Consider the following 9156-nt stretch of genomic DNA (forward strand, 5'->3'; position numbering starts at 1 on the left):
AGGCCAAACTAACAGAACATACACAAATAAAGCAAAGATTAATTAAAGAATACCAAAGTAGGTTAAATGCCATTCTCAAAACACAGCTAAATGCAAAACACACAGTTAAAGCAATAAACACATATGTCATCCCAGTACTCACATACTCTTTTGGAGTTATACATTGGACTCACACAGATCTTGAGCAACTCCAAAGGAAAACAAGGACAACACTTACTAAGCATAAACAACATCATCCTAAATCTGCCACAGAAAGATTAACCCTTCCACGTAAAGATGGCGGACGTTGCCTGATTGACATAGTTAACTTTCACTACAAACAACTACAGTCAACAAATACAGTTACTGCCCAATTACATAAACAGTAACTCTAGCAGACTTAAATAGCACACCATTAAACTTACACTCACATCATACAGACATGACACAACACATAAAAAGCATAGACACCATTAAGCAATCGTGGCTCGAAAGGCACTCCATGGCAGGCATCCTTACGACCTGACCCAGGATTTTGTTGACAAAACTGCATCAAATAGCTGGTTAGATTGGGGATACCTCTTTGCGGAGACGGAAGGATTTATGATTGCCATACAGGATCAGGTCATAAATACTAAAAACTACAGAAAACACACTCAAAGATACAACACTCACAAATGGCACATGCAGAAAATGTCACATCATGCCAGAAACTATACAACACATCACTTCTGGGTGCAAACTCTTGGCACAGACAGATTATTTACACAGACACAATCAAGTAGCAAATATAATACACCAAGAGCTTGCAAAGAAACACAACTTGGTAGACATTCACGAACCATACTACAAGTATATTCCACAGACAGTATTGGAAAACTACACGCACAAAATGTACTACGACAGTCATATTAAAACAATTTACCACAACAGACCAGACATCACACTCATTGACAAACACAATAAAATCACATACATTATAGACATAGCCATTCCAAACACTTACCATGTACAAAACACATGCACTGAAAAAATTAGCAAGTACACAGAACTCGCCCAGGAAATAAGGCATCTGTGGAGGATGGATAAGGTGCTTATCGTACCTGTCGTTCTCTCCTGTACAGGTGTCATACCACACACACTACACAAAAGCCTGGGAACATTACAATTGAATAGAAATACAGTCGACCCTCCTATAACGTACGTTCCTATAACGACAATTCCTATAACGTAGCGAAAAAATTGTAGAAACTTTTGTATAAAGTACCTCCTATAACGTCGTTTCGCGACAAGATTGATAGAGTCTGGACCAATAGTGGATGAGCAGCCGAACTACTTTCCTCTGACCCTGCACCACGCTACAGAGCGGCTAAATTGAGTTTGCTATCGTCTGTTTAGTATTATATATAAATTATATATAAATTAGGTACTGTACATATAATCATATATTAATTTTATATAAATTAGGTACTGTATATATAATTATATATTAACTTAATTTATTGTAACTTTATTATAATTATATATATGCTTTCTGCCGCCTGGCAACACGCTACGGAGATTTTAGGCTAGTAAGTTGAGTTTATTATCGTCTGTACAGTATGTAAATTAGGTACCGTAAGTCTAATACAGCACTAATTTTATACATTTCTTGTGAAAGAAACACTTCTTATTCAACGGTCATAAAAATTATTTATATTAATGATGTCTCCAAAGGTCAAGTTATTTTTCTGCGAAAAATTCATTATTAGAAATCGCGGCCGCCGTTTCATGTGCTGTTCCGCAACGAAAACCAGCTTTAAACAACGGCGTAGTCGAACGGTACACACTCGGTAAGTAATCCTATAATTTTTTGTTTATAGCATAGTTTATACGGATTACTCCCAAAAAATTATACCGGTAAGTGTTTTGGAAATGTTGAGTCGAATTAGTCTAGAATCGGTTAATTTTATAGAAGAAAACCTTTCGAACAGCCTTAGTCCGTAAATTCCCACCTATCATGTATTTAATCATTCCTATAACGTAAAATTCGATTAGCGTGGAACGTTTCTAAGCGTTATAGGGGGGTCTACTGTACATACATCACACTACAGAAGGTCACTATATTGAATACATGCCGCATTGTTAGGAAATTCCTGAATACAGACACTACACTTATTTTTGTTTTTGGTTGCTATGCCTTGACTCTGGTCCGGCATAGTACACAGCCACCGGTGTGAACCGAGTAACCCGCTAAACCCAACATAATAATATATATATAAATGGAAGTGTTTGTGCCTATATTTCACTCTGCAGCCAAAACTACACATCGCACATGAATGGTGTTTGTGTATGGTAGTAGCCCCAAGTCTCCTATCGTACACTATGGTAGTTGCGTCTCGATAGCTATAAGGGTGTGAGAGACATGGGGGTTGAAAGTGGTTGACTTCGAAAATGTGTGACGCTTCAATGAGAATGTTCCAATTTTTTCTAGAAAGTTCTAAAATTTTCTGGAATATCGTAGAATTCTCACACATATTCTCTGTCCTCACTCTCATTCTTCACCCCTACAACCTACCCCCTCTCATTTCTTTTTAATACATTATAGTACTTTTTTAATAATCGAATAACAAAATTAAACGATAAAACAAACAATGAATATTCTGGAATGTTTGGAATTACTTTAATAATTTTTAGATCCTTCAAGAATGTTCCATAATACTCTATATTATTTCAGAAGCTTTTGGACGTTTCCAGAAATTTTAAATATTTTATGATTAAAAATAACTACTGTATCTGAATTTTTTTTCGAATTTTTCTTTACCAATTAACTTTTTATGTACAAATAATTTTTTTATCAATTTTTATTGAATAATTATATGAAAAAAATATTTTAGTTAAAATGTTATGCAATATTTTTATTTATTCAGGACATTCTAGAATAAACTGGGCCAGAAGGTTCGAAAATGTTTTGGAATAGTCGAGGACCGTTATGTGTGAGTAGTGGGAATGGCTTTTGGCGAAGTGTGACGCACATGCTTCAGTTGATTTTTCATAAGTAAAAGTGTACGAATAACAGAAAAAAGTAGAAAGTGAAAAGTGAATAGTGAAGCCTGAAGAATAAAAATACAAAAAACAATGCCAAAGCGTAAGAAAGAATTTTCGCGGTCTCGAATCATATAGTAAAGGCAAAAGATGGCGCGAAGAAATGAAACCACGGAAGAAAGAGAAGTACGTCTAACATTGCTACCAGAAAATTATCAACGAAACAGAAATAATCAGACAGAAGAACAACTTGAAAATTATAGGGAAACACGTCGAATAAAGAAAGATTACGTAGAGGAATGGAAACAAGTGCACAGTTGGATAAAAGAAAAAAATAGAGTAGAGAGAGAATGAGTAACATTCGCCTAGATGAGCAGGTCATGATAAATGTGCGAACAAATAAAAACCTAGCGAAGCGGGTACTAGCAGCTAGTATTATAATAAAAAAAAAAAAAACAGCAAAACTTTTTGCCTTCTATTTGAAGTTTCTGTTTGCGCCACTGTTAGGGTTCAAACTTTTACTACGACGAAAATTAAAGAAAAATATTCGGAATTGAGAGAAAGGACTCTTCGAAGATATCTACCACTGTTTTACTCTGTCCCAAAAATCGTCGAAAAAAAGGAGAGCGCCATTACGTCATTGACTTCAACGCAGAAGAAACGCTCCCGCCGGAATATTCCTAAATACTCTTCCGAGTTTCGTTCTCGAAGAAACACTCGAATGAGTATAGAAAGGCTATCCACGGTCAGGCAGTTCCGGAAAAAATTAGGGCCGCCACACGGCCCGTTGTATTTGGGAAGTGCTTGACAAAATCGTTTATCTTCGCCAAAAGTTTAAATTTTTACAAATGTGAATTGCACATTTTGAAAAAAGTAATAAAATAATTTTGCTTACAGAGACGCGTCCGTATAAATGATTAACAATAACCCGGCAATTTCCATAATATAACTCTAATTAATGAAGCATTAATAAAATGCCTTCATCTAACAGTATAACCGAAACTGTTTCGGACATATTCAATGAATCGCAGTAGATACAGTACAATTATTTGTACTTGTTACGAATCTTTGATCCTGTTACGTAATCTACCTGATAAACAGTATTGTATTATTGTTATTGAATTGAATTTTTGTTATGATAGGGCTCACCAGTGGCGGGTTGGATAAAACCACTAAACACTGCTGGTTGGTCGCGAGTTCGCGCTCGCCAATGGACTGGCTACGTGGAATTTTCCGGGTTTCTTCACGATAGTAACAACCAAAATAGAGGCCAGTTTCCCCATAAAAGACCTTCCGAGAGGCATTCTCCTCGGCAGATCGCCATGTGTCGCGTTGCCGTAGGCCTACACCAATAAACCGAAACTTACCGTGATGGTTAATAAATATAGTTTTTGGTAACAGATTCCACACGTATTTAACTTGTAACAAATAACGCCGTTCTCACGACGAGTCCAACTTTTTCGGAAAATTTCCTATCTTCCTTTCCTTAATGGTGCTACGCCATACGCACTTGTAGTAGTCGTCATGCGCGTAAGATGACGATTATTATTTATTTAATGACGGAAAAATATCCATTATTTACGTCGGCAGTTTCTTAACCTCTTGAAATATTTAATGAGGATATGTGATGAAAACCCTATATAAATAATGCTAATGCATAGGCTATTTATGTTGAATATATTCCATTGAAAATATGGCGAACCCAACATCGCGTCGTTTCGTTTGTAAATGATAGAAATATAAAGACATTAAATAGGAATCTTGAATCTTGCTATTCGGGAACGAAACAAAACGTTACCAACATCCGGGACTTGGTTATTGTAATAATGAATTAGTCGGAATATAAATACCCGGAGGCTGTTATTCTAATCGAACACGCCAACCCAAGGTCGTCGCCTGGAGACTAAAGAATTATTATTGTTGGTAAACAAAAACTGACCAAAGATTTGGACTTTAAACGATACTCTTTTAACACCGAGAAAGAAACAACATAGACAGACCGATAAATCGCTCTTCGATTTATCCTACGAAACCGTCCACTTCGTAACTTAAAACAATCGACAATACAAAAACTTTAAAAATATTACGATTCAGTCCTCCACCACCGGATTATTTGAAAAATAATATCTATTTTCAGTTAGACAAATGCCACCAAGCCTAACTAACATTTTATCAAATGAAAAGACGACATCCGTCTTAATAACCCGAGATCATGCAAATTTTAAATCCCTCCTGTCTTATTATACGTGCATTTCTCTAAAATAAATTTACACAAAGACATAAGATGTGATCGATCAACGTTAAACTGCACTAAACATATACAGTCAGCACTAAATATTCAGATAACAATTGATAAAGTAAAAATTAAATTTATTTAAGCGATAAAACTCTTCTAAGAAAACTTTCGTATAAAATATAAAAACGAATTAACCTATATAAAAGTCGGAGGCCAATCGACCTTCCATTATTTCTCGAATTATCAAACTTAGAGATGATCGAATATCGCTTTCCGGAATTCGAATATTAACCAGATCGAGTATTTAGAATACTCTAATAGGCCTACCTCGAATATTTGGTGAACTTAATTACTACACCTTACAATAACTTATTTAGTTAATAATTTCATTTAATACTTATTAAACTTGTTTTATTTATTTCTATATATTAATAAATTACTAAAGAAAAATGAAAAAAAAACAATTTACTAAATTATAAGAAATGAAACTTTAAACTTTTTATTTTGACTTGAATCTTACAGTACTGCCTGTACTTTCTTTTTAATTTCATCATTAATTAATACTGTTATCTTAACTATTGATACAATAGATTAATCAATGATTATTCTCATTTTCACCAACTGCAGACTTTTAGTTAAGGGGGAAAAATATTCGAACACCTTCAGGATCTAGTTTGCTTCTTTTCCTGTCGCAAATTAAACGAGAGGTGCTGAACAGGCGCTGTCAATGACGCAATACTGTGGATATTCGTATTTATTTTTTCCAACGTTATATTCAAAATATCGAATACTCTAATACTATCTAATATTCGACTATTCGCGTATAGTATTCGCCTACCTCTAATCGAAATGTTTCTCGGAACCAAAGGGGGGAAAGCGATCCCTTCTATCGTCCTTCATTTTACCATTTAATCCGACAGAAATCTCTATTATTATCCGATTAGCGTCCATAATGATAAACCAGTCATATTTTTAATTAAAGTTGAAGGAACCGGAATCTTGTTAATGGGGTGGCGCGGGAAGAAGAGAATTAAACAAAAGCATTATTAAACGGCGAAAGAAACTTTTATACTGTTCAGAATGTTTATCCTTCCACGTGTTCATCCATAATGGCGTCATTATTACAATTACAATTATCGTGAGACGTATTCGGTATTCGGTCGCCACTCGTTAAAAAAAATGTCTACGTAACGATCCAATTCGACTAATTTGACGAGAGGTCCAACGCTTTTCCGAAATCGAACGGTATATGACGTTCGTCGGTCCTGCCTATCGCAGCATTTCACGTCTTTTCCAGACCAACAGTCTTTATCATCGTCAATTTTCAAAAGGACCCAAGGAAATATCCGAAAACTTGAATCTTACTTTAAAATATACAACTGAATTGTTTATAAAGACATGGCGTATCTATCCGGAAAAGTTCCTGAGCGATTGAAGGAAAGGAGTGTTAAAACGCTGTCTGATACCTAAATGTTTTACAGTTCTTTAACCCAAATTTTCAAAATTTTTAAATTTATTGCAAATAATTTATTCGGAAATATATTGGATTTGTTTATATATACATATAAGTTATAATAAATACTATAAAAATTATACAACCACGAATTTCAGAACGAGAATATTTTCTCCTTCCACAAAATACAAAACTCTATATGTAATAATGCTTTTTAATTATTCAAATAAAATAGGTCTACACTTCCGCCGTATTAGGGACTATCTTAGTATACATTATACATCATACGTTCCTATTAGATTATACGCAGTATAAAATGTATTACACAATTATAATCCTAACTAAATTGGAATAGGCGATATTTAGTTAAGCAGAATTTACTGTCAAATTAACAGATTGTTATTTCAGGTTCGTTCACGTAACAGGAAGTTTAAGATCAAATAAGAATCAAATCGATAACAGTATACAGTAGGTATGGCACGTGAAAAAAGTTTACCGCACCTTAAATCGTACGATTACATCCAGTATTTCAGAAAATATTGAATGCTTTTGTAGATATTACTTTTTTACCTAAAACTTCCTTTTATCAAATTAACCTAATTGAAAAAGTCGACGTAAATAATTTTAAGAAAGCGCGTTTTTCTAGAACAATACAAACTCGTTTATCGGCCGATACCATTTAAAGCGCATCAGTTTTTACAGAAGAGGATATGCTTTTACATCATTTCTACTTCGTTCTTATATTCTCCTAACGTAAAAACGTGAAAAAATCGGTATCAAATCGACGTAAAAGTGTACCGTACATTTTAATAAAACGAATACGCCATTAATCAAGCCCATCTCGTTCCAACATAATCGTCACCTAAGATATTTTATAGATAGAAGTTAAACTAAGCAGATTAGGCTAGGATAAAACGACTACGGAAAACACGGTTCTTTTCACAAAGAAGAACGTGGACGCGTCGAAGACACCTGTGCATCCCGGTTTGTAAAAGCAGGTGAATATTCTATATCGTCTCCATTAATTAGGTAGAGAAGATTCGCATCGCCGGTCGCTTAACAATACCTACCAATCAAATTAAAAGCCGATGCTCGGGCGAAAACGTTTCCTAAAAGTCATTCAGACGCGTTTAAAAAATGATTTGATGGCACGCGTGAATACGTCACACACTTATAATGAAATACCTATACGATAGTCGGCATTAAATACGAATTTCCCGTTAAGCCGAAAATGTATTCTTGGCGTCTACGTCACCGACGATCGAGACGATCTCGATTTCTGCCGGATGAGAACGAGAGCGACGTCGTAACAAAAGTAAAGGCGGAGGCGCGGCGCATCGTTCTGTCAAACAACAAAAGGAATAACGGGACGGAAATCGGTGAAAGAAGGGAGTGGTGTCGTTTAAGTGTCTCGAATAATAGAAAAGAAAACAATTTAAATATCCGCACGAAAGACGATAAGTAGTGGCGGGCGATTAATTGGACGTCCCGGGGAGACAGGAAACTGGACGGAACCGTTCCCACCAACGCGACGCGGCACCGGACGAATCGGGGTTAATGAAAAGATAAAAGAAGGTGAGAGAGTCGGGTCACGCACGAAAGGGCGCGTTCCACCTGCCAGAATAGCGACAATGACCCTCCGCCCGGGGGAGCCGCGGCCGCTTAATTATCGGAAACCTCGTATCCAATGGGTAACGGTGCGGATCCAGGACGGCGGGACGGCTCTGAGAACGCCTCTTCTCTCACGCGGTCGGCGACGTCTTCGCGCGATTCTCTATTTGTCCGTCGCGTCCTCCCGTAGAGACGGGAGGGACTCTTCCTTCCCTTTCCTCGTCTCTTTTCTCCAATGCGCTTCCGGCATTTCCAACCGAGCGACGGGCGTCTCCGGACACCAAACTTCCCGATTTTCGAGAGACAAAATAACAAAAATACATACCGACGGCCGAAAGAGAGGAGAAAAACCCTGGATTCTCAGGTTCCAACGACGATTTTCAACCTTCCGTAAAAACTACGACCTCCGTTCAAGCGCTGGTCACTCCGCCGTTCGGAAGTTTCCAGAAAATGAAGAAATTAACGTTTTGAGCCTAGACTAAATATGGCTGGACACTTATAACGAATTATTTAAATTTCGTTCTTAATTATTATTATTATTATTTTAAATTAAGTAATCGGAGACGAAATTGGATCAAGTCCGGCAGATGGCTCTGCAAAAATCGCATTCTTCTCGAACGACGTCGCCACATTTTTTCTCCTCAATTTCATCCGACGAGATTCCCGGGGGGAGCCAAAAAGTAGCCGCTGTCGCAGTGGCTCTGCCCTATTTTTTAATTTCGGAAATCTACTTTTAAAATGAGTTAAGAAAGTTAAAGCCTCAAAAAAAAAAAAAAAAAAAAAAAATGGCGTTCGAAAGTAAACGGGCCAATGTTTACTTTCGAAACATGTCTTCGAAAGTAACGAAGCGGCC

The 9156-nt window shown here is 36.5% G+C and overlaps 1 protein-coding gene across 1 annotated transcript in view; it reads right to left on the reverse strand.

Annotated features, from left to right (window-relative positions):
* LOC111622020 overlaps window positions 1–8865 on the reverse strand; it is a 51565-nt gene extending 42700 nt beyond the window's left edge. The window contains exon 1 of the mRNA XM_023364320.1: window positions 8629–8865. The gene's annotated coding sequence lies outside the window, so the exon portion shown is untranslated. The remainder of the gene's footprint in view (window positions 1–8628) is intronic.
* Between the last annotated feature and the right edge of the window lie 291 nt (window positions 8866–9156).

The sequence above is a fragment of the Centruroides sculpturatus genome, unplaced genomic scaffold (assembly GCF_000671375.1).
Source record: "Centruroides sculpturatus isolate CEXI.00-Female unplaced genomic scaffold, Cexi_2.0 scaffold225, whole genome shotgun sequence".
Taxonomy (NCBI): Eukaryota; Metazoa; Arthropoda; class Arachnida; order Scorpiones; family Buthidae; genus Centruroides; species Centruroides sculpturatus.